Source organism: Stegodyphus dumicola, chromosome 2, assembly GCF_044657685.1.
Source record: "Stegodyphus dumicola isolate Sdum_Otavi_A_Nest chromosome 2, ASM4465768v1".
NCBI lineage: Eukaryota > Metazoa > Arthropoda > Arachnida > Araneae > Eresidae > Stegodyphus > Stegodyphus dumicola.
The window spans coordinates 25,142,820-25,161,820 of record NC_140769.1 but is presented as its reverse complement, the minus strand read 5'-3'; positions in this window follow the sequence as shown (position 1 = coordinate 25,161,820).

The following is a 19,001-nucleotide window of genomic DNA, read 5'->3' as shown; positions in this document are numbered from 1 at the left end:
AGAAGTGCTAAAGAGCTGTGTAATATCATGTTTCTGCTTCTATTGTTCAACGTCTTCATAGCTTAAATAAATGTTTGTCATGTATATGGAAGACCCCTTAAACTACTGGCGGCGTCATTTTAAAACGTCATTTTATACTTCAAAGTATAAAAAAGGAAACCATTTCAGAAATTTCCAATTCTTAAACTCTCTGTAATCAGTAGTACTGCAAAGGCAATCAACAACAACGAAACGTCAGTCGCTGAGGTTTATTACTAAGAGTAAAGCAAATGCAAGTCGTCTACTCGTCTGTCTTACAAGTTAGCCAATCAGCTGTCAACTGATCGGCCAGATCTCGTACATTATATGTGTAAGAATATCTACGTAAGTTTCTAAAGCAAAAAACTAATGTACTGAAAATTTATGATAAAAGAAAACAAATACTAGCGAATGTCTATATCGGTTTTAACATTGCAAGCTCTTTCAAACTACCTGCGTACATTAATGTAGTACGTTAAAAAAAAAAAAAAAAAAGAAAAGAAAAAATGGTTGAAAAAGAATGGTGTTTTTTTTATTAGATTACAATTACTTTTAATGACAGCTGAATAAATATTAATTATAAATAACATATTTTTTTTAAATTTAAGACATCATCCATTTAACGAATGTTATTCAGTTTATTTTTTAGCAATCAACTTTCATCAACGTTCAGATATATCTGCAACTCGTGCAACGTCACCAGATACGCAATGAAAAACAATGTGTTAATGAAGCGAAGTTTTCCTAACAACAGTTGCTAAATTGGAAACTCATAAGGAATGCATTCGAGTTTTACCGAAGCGATTTAGGTTGTCATGGAAATGGTTCGATAGCGGATTGGTCATCAGCATTTGGATGGACACTTTGGGATTTTAATTTAATTTTTATTACCAAGGCAATACAAGAATATACGAGATTTAGTTCCGCGAAGTCCGTAAACTGCACTATAGCTATTGTATCTATATATTATGGTAATTCGCAGATTTTTTAAATGAAAACGCAGTTTCACCCCGAACGCAAGGGTGCTAAAATGATATGGATCTCTAAATATTTGAGTACATCACACATATTTTAAAATAAATGAAATACTATTCAAATTATTTACTTATACTACAAATTTCAACGGCTTCTAACGGCATTAATTTCATTTTAGTTTTTTGTTAGATTTGTTATTTAGTTTCATTTAATTTATAGTTTATCAACTTATCATTCCTTTTGTTTATTTTGAAATTCTTTCTTTACTTATCATTTATTTTACCAGTCATTTATTTTTTACTACATTTTATTTAATTTTAATAATTCAACATTTATTTATTAATCCAAAGAGGCAATTTTCCCAGAAGAACTATTAATCCCGTTTTTTCATTTTGCATTAATTCACTACAAGTGTTGTTTATTCAAATTGTAGCCACCAAATATTATCGCCCTGCATTATATTTAAAGAAATTAAATAATAAAGAATCTCCATAAATGTATATATTTTTCTCGCATTGTGATAAAACAATAGTGCCTAGAGCCATCAAATTTTGAATAACTTGATCATCCTGCAAATATTGGCATCTGGAAGCCCAAATTTGAAATTTGGAATTTGTTTTGTTATCGATTTAATATTTTGTAAAACTTCAACGAATTTTTGATTAATAAACTGAAGGAATTCAAAGCGAGCAATTGCAACGTTGTACAGAAAAAAAAAAAAAAAAACATTTTTATCTCCAGCGCGCGAGACTGTGTTTCAGAAATTCTAAAGATATGCTGATTTTAAAATTGTTTTGCGATGTTGCTGTTAAACTGAATTTTATGGTTTAAATGCGAAGAACATGATATTTAATAAATAAAGGTGACACACAAAATGTCAAAAAAACGCCCTTTTGGACGGTATTTAAAATCTGAAAACTTTTTTTTATTATTATTATTTTTAATTTAATTTTTTATTTAAATATTTATGTTTTCCGTATTAGCCTGATGGTTTTTTAACCGATTTCTGGCATTTTTCATTTTAGAAATACACAGCTGGTTTTATCACCATAAAATAGTAACGATTTGATGTTTGAGATTGTGCTGCCATCTGTTGTAAATAATGTTAACTAATCAGCTTAATCTCCTTACATTCAAAGCTCAGGAGTATTTTGTCAGAATTAGTAAAATTTAAGTGCATTAACTATATTTTTGTAGCCGAAATGAAGTTTCTGAATTACACATTAACGGATGTAACAAATTTGTGCTTAGAAATTCATTCATATAATATTTTTTGCAAAGCATAATTAAACATATCCGAGAATGGCCAAGTGGTTAAGAGTGCAGAATGCTGAACGTTGGGCACAGATTGGAAATCACACAAATAGAGTAGCTGCAGGATTAGTTTTCGTAGCTTTACCCATGTGTAACGTAAATACGAAACAATATCCTTTATAAATCCCACCATAACAGCATCCTTCCGATTAGACAGATAATAATCGTGTGCTTCCACATGTTAAAATAAGCCAAATAATTAAATGACATTCTTATCAGAATCAAGCAAGCAGAATCAAGTTAAACAAAAAAAGTAGAGAAAGAGTGTAATGCAGGTTTATTTATAGTTTAATAATAAGGCATACACTATTTTAATCTTAAACGAGGGAACTGAATGAAGTCTATGTAAAAGTTTTTTATATATGATAAGAATAACACAGTTTTTTAAGTTTAGCAATAAGTGTTCTATCAATGATAATAACATTTTTTATAATGATAACAATTCCATATTTCATATTACCGGCAAGATCAAGCTGCAATTACATCACCCCAAACACTTTTTAACGTATTTTTTGCATGTATCGTCGTTTCATATGTATTATGTTACGCGTTATGAAACCTTGAATCGATGAATATACATAACATATACATTTTGAACTTTAAAGTCTATTTATTAGAATATTTATGTTTTAAAAGATTTTCTAATTATTTTCTTTCATAAGAAAAATCTTTCATTATTTTTTTTTAATGTACATTCTAATGCAAAACTAGAGATTGTGATATCAAAATCAGGATGGGCTTTTAAGTAGCGAGATAGGATACTAAATTCCACTTCCGTGTATGCATAGTCAGGCGACTTATCACCTCGTCGTAGATTTCCGCTGATTTAACACAGAACATAAAAAAAGGCCTCGTAGAATATGGCAAAATATACTAGGGCTATCTGCCTAGAGAAAGAGATGCCATTGTGAAGTCGTGGAGGACTTTCTAAAGAAAACTGGCTTGTACACTCGTTACGCAGGGGTAAAGCCACGAAAGCGCCCATGTAGCCAGTCCTGTCGTTTAGAATCGAAACCAGGTTAGAACAACAGTGTTCAGCGATTTTACCCTGCGGCCGTTGATGGGCCTAGAAGAAGGTGATAATAAAAATTTTTAATTATTTAGTTTTGAGTTTAACAAAACTACACACCTGGTGTAGTAACAAAACATGTCGGCGCTTCTTGCAGGATTAACAAAACATAATATTACAATAGTCGAGGTTAACTTTTGCCAAATTGTTAGTATACCAGACAACGTTTTATTGTAAGTTTTGGCTCAGGCTTTCAAATAACGACATCAGTCTCGGCTAGCAAAGGCTAAACCCTATTTAGATAAAGCAAGAAGATGGGCGAAAATAGTTGGGAGGAGCAGCGACCACTATCGAAGGCTATCTTCTAAATTCACAAACTCTGTTCTTAAATACAATAACTAACTGGCATTCTGGTCGAAGCTCACGATGGTATAAGTTGACAATACAGATAAAAACCATAAGGTATTCTAAGTATTCTGCATCATATTGCAATAAATGAATTCAAGGAATTTATTTATTTATAAAAAAAATTTTACTATGAATGCAATTTTTATTTCGTAATGCAGCAATGCTGAATTCTCTCTCAATATTGTTTTTTAATAAGTAAACCAGCATTTTAATCTAAAGCCAATTATTCACTTAAAGTAGTACCTGATTCAACTGGTACTTTGTTAAGAAACAATATATTTTGTTTTATCAGATAATGCTCTCCTTGTAGTAATGCGATTTATTTATTTTTTATTCTTTCGAAGTTATTAAAAAATTATTTCAAAATTGTGTTCGTAAATATGATGAATTTGGTTTTGGCCAATTGAAATTGCTTTTCTTTCTTACGAAAATTAAACATAATCACCCAGACTGTAATATTTCAAGATTACGGCTACTACAATTCAGTATTTGTTATGCAAGGGAATCATACACATGCGCGGATGCTGATCTTCACTGCATTAGAAATATCATAAAAATAACTCACGAAGTTAAAGTAAAGTATTTATCTCTTACATGAAACTGTGATTTGCATTACATGTTAGTAACGTTTATTTGTAAACTGTATGCTTAATTTCTGTGCATTTGTGCAGTGGATCAGCAACACTTCGATGCTATCAAATCTGCGGAGAGATATGAACCTCCTAATTAAACCAAACTGCTGTAATAAATATTTTTGAGACATACGTCTTGATCAACACAGACAGGCTAAAGTATCTTAATTGACAGACTATATCCATTTAAAATATGTATTGATTACCGATGTGATAAATAAATCATGAAACATTTAGCATATAGTTTTAGAAGATTTACGTTTGTTCTTCATTATATCTTCGAAAATATTATGCTGATCTCCATGTCTTCGAAAGAGGTTATATTTCACTTAATTCGTTAATAAACAAATGATAAGTTAAATGCAAAATTTCCTGGAAATGCTCAATCTTCTGTTTTTAAAATTTTAATATATTCACAGAGCAACTTTCCAAACTGCCTCTTTCCGTTTAACTTCAAAAGTTCGCGTTTGAAAATAATAATTTAAAACCACTGTTTCGCAGAATTTTTTAAAATTTAAAATTTTTTTTTTAAATTTTTAATTCTGAAAAAGATGCTATTGGATACGGCAATACCGCCCAGCCGGTATAGCGCTCAGTAATGCTGGCTGGCATACCAATGGACCCGGGCTCGAATCTCAGAGATTGCATGAATGTTCGTAGGCATATAATATCTGTGCAACAACGGGACACTCAAAATATACTGCGAATCGAAAGCCCTCTCGAGGGGTTGTTGGTAGATAAAAGGGGTGGAATATCCTCAGATCGTGCTCCCGGGCAGTTCTTGGCGGAACTCTACCGGTACGACCAATGGTGAATTTCTGGTGCCACGCCCATTTCTACATGTAGCATCATGTATACTAATAAAAGAATAATTTCTTTTGAACAAACCTGTGGCTGCAATTAAGTCGATTTATCTCAGTTTTAACATTAGATAATATATAAACTTAAAAAATCTGATGTGTACACAACATGACTTCCTTGTACGAAATATTAAATTACACGCATTTTTGATTTCATTTAAACTTATTTCCTTGAATTTCATTAGATATATATTTTGCGTTCAATTCTCACTTCAGGGCAAGGCAAAATTACACTAAATCTCAAAATATCTTCATTAAAATTTGAAAGATGTAGAAAAAAATTAAGCACCAAACACAGTTGAAACAATTAAAACATAATTTTTACAATTAAAATTACAGTTTCTGCGCAAAAACAAGCAATTGGGCCAGCAGGCAAGAAGGCAGCTATTTCGGTGCACAAACCTAAAAGTTTCTTTTTGATCCCACTTGGCAAAAAGTCACTGAAGGTACAGAAAGATTTAATTCACTATCGTGCTAAAATTCAAATGTAAACTATAGAAAAAAAAAGAAAAAAAAAAAGGCTTAGCGGTACTTAAACAACTTTTAAATTGTTTATAATTCTACAACTATTGCATGCAGATTAATAAAAGGCATAAAAATCCTAACTAGAAGATAAGAACAACATCATTCATTTTAAAGTGAAAATTCACAATTACTATCAGATAAGAATAATTAAAACTGAGCTCACTGAGCCTAGTAACAGAGTTGATGTATATATAGATATATATATGCATACATTTATATACTTTTGGTGCAGCCGATTGCAAACAAAAAGGGAAGTGCACAACTATATGTTATATCAGTCCTATATACAAAATTTCAACGTCCTGAGGTTACTCGTTTTTGAGGTATGCGAGACGTATATACGCTACGAAAAAAATCTCTTCTGTATCCATTTTAAATCAGTTTTGTAATTCGTTTGGATAAAAAGAATCCTTTACTCTAATTCAGAAGTCAAACAACAAAAATCAGCGTTAGATTTACAAAATTTTCACAGGACTAGTTTCGATGGTTTTACCGAACCAACATCTTCAGCTGCAAAACCGCAAATGAACAAGATAGGAAATAATGATTAGATAAGATAAGAAAGCCTGGACAAGAATAAGCAAGTGGCGCCATCTGTTGATGAAACCAGACCTAAAACATAATTTCTTTAAAGGCCGAAGACAAATTTGGATTGGAATTAAAATCGTTAACTAGAACAGAAATATTTTTATGAATGTGAAATGCCTCTAGAAAATCCAGTTCTCCAATGGAAGATGTTTTTTGAATAATTTTGGCAGCAGAAAAATTGAAAGTGTGATTTTCGGACCAACAATGTTGAGCAACAGAAGACTTCTGTGCTTCCTTTTTCCTAACATATGCCTCATGTTCCTTGACGCGAAATTTTAAGGCTCTCTTAGTTTGGCCAATGTAAATTAAACCACACTGGCAAGGAATCCTATAAATACCCCAGGAATTCATATCCGAAATGGGGTCCTTGAGTATGGAACTCGGAATTTTATTGATGGGAGAATAAACAACCCGAAAGTTAAATTTCTGCAAAATATGTGCAACTTTATAGCTAACTGATGGAAAGAAGGGAATGACAATAGAATTTTTATAATCTCCTAAAACAAGAGTGTGCCTTTTAGTGTGTTAAGATGAGAATTTTTTAACTGCTTGATTAATAATGTTGGGTGAAAAGCCCCTGTCAATAGCTTTTGCTTTTCAATAATTTAGTTCTTCATCAAGGACTAGTTTGGAGGAGCAAACTTGAAGAGCACAGTAAACATAGGAATAAAATGAAGCTAACTTTTGTTTAGTCGGATGACATGATTTAAAATGTGGTGGAAGGCAAACCGATTAAGGTTTACGGTAAACCGTAGTACTGAAGTTGGATGTGTTACGATTGACCAGAATGTCGAGAAACGGAAGAGAATTGCAAGTTTCAAGTTTGCTTGAAACAAACACATTTCGTTTTCCAAAATAAATATTACAAGCAAACTGAGGGATTAGCCATGGGAAGCCCCCTCAGTCCCATCCTGGCTGATATCTACATGCATTATTATGAATCAACATTGTTTGAAACTTTAAACTTCTCGGCATGGTTCCGCTACGTAGACGATACTTTTACCCTGTTTGAAGGTAATAAAGATGACTTAAATAAAGTTCTTTCAACAATGAATTCTATTGATCCTGCTATTCAGTTCACTTTTGAAATTGAAATTTTCAATTTTCTACCGTTTCTCAACATTCTGGTCACACGTAACACATTCAACTTCAGTACTACGGTTTACCGTAAACCTTCATCGGTTTGCTTTCCACCACATTTTAAATCATGTCATCCGACTAAACAAAAGTTAGCTTCATTTTATTGCTATGTTTTCCGTGCTCTTCAAGATTGCTCCTCCAAACTAGCCCTTGATGAAGAACTAAATTATTTAAAAGCAATAGCTATTGACAGAGGCTTTCCACCTAACATTATTAATCAAGCAGTTAAAAAATTCTCATCTTAACACACTAAAAGGCACACTTTTGTTTTAGGAGATTATAAAAATTCTGTTGTCATTCCCTTCTTTCCATCAATTAGCTATAAAGTTGCACATATTTTGCAGAAATTTAACTTTCGTATTCTTTATTCCCCCATCAATAAAATTCCGAGTTCCATACTCAAGGACCCCATTCCGGATATGAATTCCTGGGGTATTTATAGGATTCCTTGCCAGTGTGGTTTAATTTACATTGGCCAAACTAAGAGCGCCTTAAAATTTCGCGTCAAGGAACATGAGGCATATGTTAGGAAAAAGGAAACACAGAAGTCTTCTGTTGCTCAACATTGTTGGTCCGAAAATCACAGTTTCAATTTTTCTGCTGCCAAAATTATTCAAAAAACACCTTCCATTGGAGAACTGGATTTTCTAAAGGCATTTCACATTCATAAAAATCTTTCTGTTCTAGTTAACGATCCTAATTCCAATCCAAATTTGCCTTCGGCCTTTAAAGAAATTATGTTTTAGTTCTGGTTTCACCAACAGATAGCGCCACTTGCTTATTCTTGTCCAGGCTTTCTTATCTTATTTAATCATTATTTTCTATCTTGTTCATTTGCGGTTTTGCAGCTGAAGATGGTGGTTCGGTAAAACCATCTAAACTAGTCCTGTGAAAATTTTGTAAATCTAACGCTGATTTTTGTTGTTTGACTTAGTATTTATTCGGCGTGTTATTGTGTCTTAATCCTTTATTCTGTTCTTACGTACAGATGTCACGCAAAAACATATTTAAATTACATTCGAAAGCGGTCAAAATGGAGATTTTCTTTAAAATATGAAACCGGGATTTTTTTTGTGATTGCAATAATTCCTTCACTTCGTAGAAGGAAGTAAAGTTGCAGTTGTTGTATGTCCAGAAACGATCCACCTTAAATCGTTCAAATATTGCTATTTATTTATTTGACAATTTCTTCTCTTTTCTTCGATATTCGTTTACTAAACTCATTATTGATAAAACACATCAAATTCAATTTAATATAAAATTATTTTATTCTGCTTTATATTCAGCAGCTTAAGCTTCAATGTTAAGCTTTACGTGATAGCATATGGTTTGCTCTGAATTAATTTCCACTTCAGTTCTTCCATTTAAATGGAATTTCTTTATAAGACAAAATCAAGTTATTTCCTGGGAAGATGGAATTTCGAAATGTAAAACGTAAATTAGATAGATGCTATACGAAGTTCTATTAAAAATAAAGGCAAAAAATTGATTGGACATAAAAGCAAAATTGGAATAATATTCCAATTCCTGAAGACAGTTTTTTGAATCTCTGAATTCGTTCGAATAATTTTAATATTTTATAATATTGTCGGATGGAAAACATAACTCATGAAGCTTTAAGATTGACGACGATTCCAAATGTTTAAAGAAATTATAACTATTTTTTATAAATTCAATTGTTTTAAATTACTATAATTTTATTTATGATTTACAATCCTTCGAATATAAATAAACGTTATATTAAATAATTCTTCATTAGGAAGCCGATGGCAGTTTTGGTATGAGTAAACATTTTCTGGATTTTATCAAGTGTTCTGCATTATTTCCCTGATTGCTGCTCTTTCTTCTTATTTTCGCTGTGAGAAACAAAAGTCAGAAAGCTTTCAGATTTTATATTACGCACAAATGGGCGTTTTTTAACGTTTTCTGTATTACCATTATTTATTAAATATCATGTTCTCCGCTCTTAAGCCATAAAATTCAATTCAACAGTAATATCTCAAAATATTTAAAAGAGCATATCTAAGAGTTTGGATACACAGTCTCGTACGGAGTTAAAAATGTTTATTTTTTCGTACAGTGTTGCCAATACTCACTTTGAAATCGTTGAGTTTCTTAATCAAAACTCAGATATGCTCTAGAAAATGTGAAATAGATATTAAAATAAATCCAAAGTCCAAATTTGTGACTCCAGCCGCCAGAATTCGGGTGAAGATGGCTCTAGGTTGTGTTTTATCACAACGCGAGACACATAGATAAATTTATGCAGATTTTTCATTATTTAATTTCCATAAATATAATACAGAACTCTAACACTTGGTGGCAACAATTTGAAAACTGATTCTTCGTTTATCGTGAATCGACGCAAAATGCCAAAACTAAATTAATAGCCCTTCTTGGAAAATTACCCCTTCTGCGTGGAAAAAAAAAATATAATTAATAAACAACATTCCTATTTTATAGAGATGTTTTATTATGAGTTATTTCCTCCGAGTAATTCGTTAGAAAGGGGAAAAATCTTATCCAGTATATTAAAATATGCATCAAGGATTAATATATACATATATATATATATATGTGTGTGTGTGTGTCTAATGTGAAAACAATTTTCACTGTGTCTACACACTTCACTAGTCACACTAGAAAGCTAGCTGTCATCATATAAATATCAGAGACTGCATGGATGTTTGTAAGCGTATAGTATCTGTGCAACAAGGGGACACTCAAATTATACTACGGATAGAAAATCTTCTTAAGAGTTTGTTGGTAGGGAAAAAGGGGTAGAAGTTCCTCGGACCGCGCTCTCGGGTTATTCTTCCCCAAAATTAGAACGGAACTGCACACGTGATACAAATACAATTACTCCATGGTTACAAGTTTGACATATAATTTCCAATAAATGTAGAAATGTTATATAATAGTGAACGTATTTTTTTAAAATAGGTTTAAAATATGTTTAACAAAATTAATTTCCATTGGTGGCATGCCCTTGAGAAATAGGTTAAGATTGATTCTTAGAAATGATTCTTAGAAAATGTTTCATATTACAAAAGATAAATCTCTAAATTGTCTTTAGGTAAATCTCTTCGTTAGAGAGAGAAATACTTCATTTTGGAAGGACTCCTAAGGTCTTTAAATTGTTTTTCAAAAACTGACCACAAATATAAATATGTTATTGTATTGTGACTTATCTCATTTGTCTGACAGTAACATCAGAGCAAACTCACGAAATTCATCGTCGCAAGGATTGCAAAATTCTGCCTGCCGTTTGCAACAGCCTTGAGCAGCATAGAATTGATAATTCCATAAAAGATGACTTTTATGACTTAATTCCGCTCCTAATTTTGATGGAGAGCACCCCAGAGGGGAGGGTGCGAGGGTCTGCCACCCTCTTCCCCTACCACAACCTCTCGAGTGAACTTTCAGTTCGTCGGATATTTAGAGTATCCCCATGCCATACAGATATATACTTTGACAAACATCCATGTCTTCTCCGGGATTCGAACCCCGTGCACTTCGGCGCGGCAGTCAGCGTATTACTATCCCGGTTGAGAAGCACAAATATAAATCTTTCTTTTTCCCCTACTGATACGCATTATGTCAGTACAGAACAGACTAAAGAAGAGAAACTAATAAGAGAAGCCATATTGTGCAGCTCAATATTATACTGGTTAAATATATCTTTGTTTAATAAAGATATAAGCTGTCATCGTTATACTTGTATATATCACCTTCTGTCTAATTTATATGAAGTTGTTTTTCAAAGTAGAAATATTCTAAAATTATTTTCCATGATGGGTTTCCTCCTGTACAATGTAAATAAGACCAGTTTCACTTACAAAATTTTGACGAAGATATTCCCAATAAAAAATTCCCTACCATGCTTTACTGCAACCTAATGGCTCAGTGCAATTCTTTCGTTTATTAATATGATTTTTTTAAATATGTATTTTCAGTTCATCGTTTCAGATTAATATCCCATTATTTTATACTTAGTTAAATTTATTTATACTGTTCTTAACAAAGTTATTAAAACTGTTCTTTCAAAATTCTTAAAAATGTGATTAAAATCTGGAATACAGGTTTCAAAATTTAGAAATCAAAACAGAAGGGAAACACGAGAAAATGAGACATAAAATTAGCAAAGTAACAACTATTTGTCTGGCGGATATTTAATCAAGAACTCAATCGATTTTGAGTGCAAACATGTTCAGGTCCTTCTTCATCAGGAGTAAAGAAATTTGAAATCCTGGAAAGCAGTGGACGCAACGGTAGTATTTGTACTCTACAACAGTTAAGGGAACGAGAAAGTAATGCCGTTTGTTGTTAAAAATAGTAACGGAACTACTACTTTCCAACCTTGCAGTATTCTTTGTTCCTGACGAAGAGGCACCTATTCCTATTGCTCTCGAAAATTGCTATCGATGGAGTTCTTGACTGAATCTACGCCAAACACAAGAATGATGCTTTATTAATTTTATATTAGACTATTTACAGCATCAAAGCACTTGAACATTGTCCCTTGTCACAGGCCACGTCCATGACGGAATTTCTAAAGACTATTGTCTTGCACTCACGTTATACATAAAAAGCCACTAAATTTCGGGCAAATAGTCCGTTGAAACGAATGTTGAGCAATCAGTATTATGTGACAAACAATCTGTGTATGTGAGCAAACAATCAGTATATAAATTATGAGCAAAGAATCTGTGTATGAATTATGAGCAAAGAATCGGTATATTTGATGATGAGCTTAATTTAATAATTGACGATGAGCTTAATACCGAAAGTCAGAGGTCAAAATAGAACCTAAAGATACATGGATAAGTATTTGTGTCCTTATTTACTAATTAGTATTATTATTTGCTTCATTAGCAAAGGAAAAAACTACACAGTTTAACATTCCCTTTCAATGCAAAGAATAACTGAAAATCGACAACTTTAAACCAAGAAATTGGAAACTTTCTGATATAGTGATGCGTACTAGTCAAACAAAGTCACGGGAAGACATTTCAATTTCATGCTGCTTCAAAGCAAATCGATACTATTCTATAGCTGCCTAAATTAAAATTCTTTCGGCAATCGCAGTCGTATTTTGCACGGTAATGTCCTTAGAACAGCAAGGAGAATCACTGGTAATAAAGTTCCCCTTCGGGCTATAACCAAATGGAATCACATAAAATTTCTTTTAGAAAAATAAAACGCATTACATTTGTGAAACGTAAAAAGGAAAACGTTAGAAGAAGAAATGTGGCGTGGGATAAAATTGAAAGAAACAGTACCAGCCAATGTGTTGCATTGCAGCAATAAAAATGCTCTTCCTTTAAAACGTCCGCGTATTTGAGAGGAACTTCATCTTCAAAATCGAATTTTTTTTCCTGGATCCCGATATTTGGGGAAGATTTATGGATGGCGGATCGATTTCGTACCTGGGCGTTTTATTTCAGCTTTGAATGAAAGACATTTGCTGGAATAGGGTTTGGCATGATCAGTATTGAATAATCTGTTTCACATATTAAAGAATGAAGATTTTATCGGTTTATTACACAGTTACTGAAATACAGTTAAAGGATATTTTCGCGCTAGGTTATAGCTTGTTTTTGACTTATATTTATTAAATATGTAGTTGGTATGAGCGTTAAATAGTTTCAAAAACAGGTTCATTTCTACTAAAAGGCAAATTTTTGTGGTCATAAGTTATTCTGGCAATATTATTTGAAATAATATGAACATTAGGTAATTATGCAGCTTCCTTCTATTACATTAATATTGAAAAATTAAAGGATAATGAAAAAATGCTCTTTAAGTTAATGTTGCAATCAATGCTCACTGCTGTAATTATTTATGTTAATTAAAATACAAATGAACACAAAACTGCATTTTCACGCATACATTAGCGCCGTAAATATACAAATTCGGTGATTCATAATGTGGGGCGCTACGGACGAGTGTTTGAATCCGGTCTGTAGTCTGAGCAGTATTAAGCAGTTATGAATGAAATGCATCATTTACGTGAAATCCAAAGTTACGTGAAAGAATAATTGGTAGAAATGAAAGAGGGAAAACACAAATGAAAGTCGCTTAAGATTTGAATTGTATCATATCAAAGTGTCATATCAGAAGTTTGCAACAGCGTTTTAAGAACTGGGTCAGCAACAGCTGTGTCAGAAGACTTTTTTTTTTTTTTTTTTTTTTTTTTTTTGGTCGTTGTCGGATCAAAGATACCACGAGGTGATTAGAAGATATTTGATTGCGCGACTTTTATAATTCATTATCCTAATTTAAATTCTTTTAAATTTATAATCGGTGCAAATTTCAGGAGGACTAGAACACATCAAAACAACAATCTTAGACGTAGAATATTTCTAATGTGTTTATATTTGTTGTCCTAAAGATTTAGAGACACTAGGATAATTGGAAGTAGAAAAGATGAAAAATATGCAACCGCCTTCGCCGGGAATCGAACCACGGACCTCTGGAATACCGGCCCAGCGTGCTACCGTTACACCATGAAGGCACGCTAGAAATGTAAGGGAAAATACCTTATAAAGATATTTTATGCGCTCGTGCATACTTAAATTACAAAAATTGTAACAGGTTCCATTTAGAAGATTAATTGAAATTGGGTGTTGGAAGTTATTAAATTTAATTTTACAGCTATGAAAAGAAACAGTGATATTAAAAAAAATTAAAAACTTCTTAGTTGTGTTTTATCAATTCTAATAGTTCTAGAAATTTTATTGTGGTATAGATGTAAAACGTTTTTTTATACATCGGATTGGAAAACGGAATCTTATGCTTTCATTCATAAATACACAACTATGCATTATTTTTTATATTGCTCTGTCTCTAAATGCCCCGTGTTTGACTATAGACAATGTTTCCTTATTACTCATGAGGATTGGTATAAATAATTTAACGTAGAAAAAGTTTTGATTAAATTTTATTTGAAAAGAAGGCAATTTAACTTTTAGTGTGATTTGCCTGTAAATAGATAATTTAGCCCTGATTTCCATAAAATACCGTTTCCCGAAAAATGATTCATAATAGTTATTTGTTTGGCTTAATATTCGGGGATTGGAGGATATTTCTAAATTACTAATCTTAAAAATAAAATAAACTAAAGAAATAATAGTCTTATTTTTTTACTATTTATAACACACATAATTATTTGAAAGTTTAAAGTAGGATAAGAAAACTGAATTTTTTGGATAAGTAGGTTTTATGGGCGGGGAAGAGCCGAATATGTAAGATTTAGAAATATAGACAATTTAGGAAACATTTAAAAAAAGAATTATTTACAATAATTTAGAAAAAGAAACATTTAAAGTAATTATTGGAATGAAAATAAATGTTTCTTGTAATTTTCTTGAATTGTGATTGGTAGATAGACACAACATAAGTGAAAGAAAATAAAGAAAAATCACTTAACACAAAATCATTCAGGGTAAAGGAGTCGAAAGTCAGTTGCAAAAATTGCACTCAAATTTAGTAAAACAAGCTTGCAAAGTTCTTTTTTAATTGTTTCCAATAAGTATTTCAAATGTATTTACTTTCAAGACTGCAAATTTTCATGGAAGTTTATATAATCGAGTAAAGATTAGCCCATCGACGGATGAATGGTTAAGGGTTCTGAAAACTGATTTTTTCCTCGTGATTTAAGCTCCAGTATTCAGAATATGCTATGTATATGGAATTTTTATATTTTAATCCATGAAAAATGGCAATTTCTCTATTAAACTCAACAAAAAGGCTTCTCCAAGAAGAAATGTACTTCAAGTTAGATAGTCACTTGATATTCTCACTTATTCCATAGAGTCATACGGTTTATTTCAAAGCAGGAAATGAGAAAAGTCAGCGAGGCTTTCTGCGAGATACGAAATTCAAATTTCCCGGTTGCTAGGTGTATGTGCTTTTGATTGCACCACGAAATCACAAGGTAAGGGAGGTAAAAATTACTTACGATTTAAGTAACTGATCTAAATTAACGGGATACAGAAAATTACGAAAGTGGAAATGAGATTGTGGTAAGAGAATGAGAGTACGAGTTCATTATTAGTCTTGATATAGCAGGCGACATAGTATGGACTGTAAGCCCTTCAAATTTCAGATACAATACATTGAATTAGATACGCACGCAAATGAACTAACTGGAAAACAAATATCAGAAAATCAAACCTACTATAGTTTTAAAAAAACAGATAAAATAAAATTTTAAAAATACCAAAAGCTTGCAGAAGATGGTATGAATAAGCCCCCACGTTTTTTGGAACTCTAAAACGTCTCAGCAAAAAAATAAACTCTGCATTTATATTTGATATCAAAGAATATTTGGTTGCATTACTTAACAACTCAAACCTAGAAGCTCCTTTGTACCCAAGCTTTCTGCAAGATACAAACCAAGACTCAATGATACGGATGCCAGGAACAAAAATCCGTATACCGATCAGGGCAGCATGTTGTTTCCTGGTACATCAAATTTAGGTTTGTAGAGTTTTGAGCAGAACTAGTAAACTGATTGTTCTTATTTATTGTTGTTGTTCAACAATGAGTGGATTTCGAAACGAGACGTAGGGCGCTTCGAAATTTCATTTGGGAGTTCGACAAACTGAGTTAAAAAATGTGTTCTAGTTCAAACACCTTTTACTGTACTGTACACCTTTTACTGTGGGTCTGAGCCTTAGGTTTAATATCATTTATGTTTTTTAAAGAACATCGAAACTGGAATAATATATAACATTTGATTCAAAAAATTAACACAAAGAACCTAAACATTTTCATAAAATTGTATTCCAAAAGAATGGAGCTTCATATATCACAAATGTACTTAGGAACGTAAGTTACATGTAAATATATAATACATTCGGTTCTGTGCAGAGTGTGCCCAACTCTGTAAACTAATGATCTCTCTCCTCTGTAGAGTCGTGATATTTCTTTGATTAAGAATTTGTAGAGTTTTTAGTTCTTTTGAAGCAGAAGATATAAAACATGTGCCCGTGCACCACCCGGACTCGAACCCTAGGCCTCTCGAATACACGTCGAATATGCTTGCAATTACGTCACGAAGGCATGCGTAATTATAAACTCCTCCTTTTAGAGGGAGACAGGGGATTATGGGACCCAGTCGCCAAATCCTGTTGGGGACAACTTATCGTCCACTGCCTTTTTTAGTTCGGGTGTCACTTGTAGAGCTATTAGATTTTTTTTGAAGAGGCTTACATTTTTTTTTTTTTTTAATTTTCATTAGATTGTTTTGAAAAATGCGTATTTCCACAGCCAGGACTCGAACTTGGACTTCTCGAATACGCGTCGAATATTCTTCCAACTACACCCGAAGTCATGCGGAAAGGTAAGAAAAAATATTTTACAAGCTAAAAATTGAAGTTGTGATATAAATTAAATTTAAAAATATTCTCTTAAAGAATTGGAAATTCTTTTATCGGGTACAACAAAAATGTATTTTAGTCAGTGCCTTTAAATGTTCAAGCAGTTACAAGGAATCGCGCTCTTATTATGAACATATTCCATATCATTAACATCAGTCAAGGATTTTTTTTTATTTTGTTAAATTACCATTGAAAATTTACTAATTGGCAAACATTAGCTGAATTCCTCTTAACCATAGCCAAATGATTGTGCAAAAAAATTTCTTGGTGAAGAAACTAAAAAAGAGAGTCCCTTTTAGGAGGTGTTAGATTCGCAAATGCAATTTAAACGACTAATCATTACAAATGGTGTTGGCTTATAAAGATTTATTACCTTCTCAAAAGAGTTATTAAACTAACTGATTAAGGGAAGTAATCCAACTTGCGGTACGGCTGTGTCTGCCACTTATATCACGTTGTAATTACGTACCTGACACTAAAATTGATGCATATTTTATCATATAAGTTGGCAGAAACTTTAAGCTAAGCTTTTAAGTTAGCTGACAAGAATCGATGTTCTAAATTGCTGTTTAATCTGACAAAATCTCTCATTTAATGCTTAAAGTGGAACGCTTCCTGAATTTACAGGGAACACAGACTAATACGAAAGGAGACACTTTGCTTTGCATTAATGGCGTAGAAGCATATTTATCAGTCTTAGCATTTATGTTGTAGAAACATATTTAAGAGTTTTCTGTTGATGTTAAAAATGACATTTTTTGTAAGACCATTTTATTTCTTTTGTTTAATATTTATAATAAATAATATATTTTTTCGTAATTTATATTATATTTATATAAAATATTATTATATACTTTTGTTTAATATTTATATTATATTCCGTTTAATATTTATTACTTTAAATATATTATTAATATTTACCTTATGATGCAATGAATATATTATAAAATTCCAGACTTTGGATTATACACGTGCAATTTTCTAGTATATGGAAAGGCACACAGGTATTCAGAAATGGCTAAGTGGATGTATCTTTCTTGGGCTCAAGCATTAAGTGTTTGCATGTTATGGACTAGCAAACCTAGTTCAATTGTTTTAACTTAGAATTAAATATACTTCACATGTGAGCTATATTATTAATCTATTGACATAGAGTAAATACACGTGTCTCTTTATATTGGCTTTTTAAAGGAAAAGCTTAGGTTCACCCAGTAAAGGCGTGTCAAAATGTCCGGAAATTCTTTTGATGGAAGTAGATATCCTACGATAGCAATGCGTATATGATAGAAGCGATCGGAATATAGTGGATAATTTCCGAAAGGAGTTTTATTATGGCTTGGAGTTTTAATTTTTGGTACTGCATGCAGAATTTACAAACCTGCCGAATTTGTACTTTTACAGAATTCCAGATAAACCAGTTTTCAAATAGGCTAAGTGTCGATTTAAAATCTTGATGAGACAGTCCGTGTGATTTGTCCAAGCGTTTCTTTCGAAATGATAGCAGGACATAAGGTCACATGGATGAGTTTAAACCAACTTAGTATAACAAAGGAATTTGAATTTTGCAAAACTTTCAGGAATCTCACTGAAAGTTTTACAATTCTAACCCAATGTCAGAATTTTCAAAGATTAATTCTTCGTCTCAAGTGCCATTTCTGTTCGTGAAGGGCCAGTTATATCCGAGATGCGAGAAAGCACATCAACGACTATGTTCTGCTTACCGTCTATATATAACATGTCAGACAGAAATTAATTTATACATTCTAATTGTCGACGTTGTCTTAAGAACACTTATCACTAGACTTTCTCATAACAAACGTTAATGATTTATGATCCATATAAATTACGAACTGATGATCTGCAAGTATATCCTAAAATGCTGAACTGAAGATTAAGGGCAAAACAGTTCTTTATCAAAATTACTGTGAGGAATCTCAGTGGAAGTTAACTGTCGAGGGAAAAAAATGCCCAAAATTCGACATGATTTATTTATAGTCTTCCGTAACACCGGACCGATAACATTTTCAGAGACGTAGTAAACAACCTAGATTTAAGATTGTTGTTGTAATACCAATCTCATATGTTTGACATTGGTCAGCACACGCCCACAACATTCATCGTGGCAAATGCGTTTGTCGTTCGCATG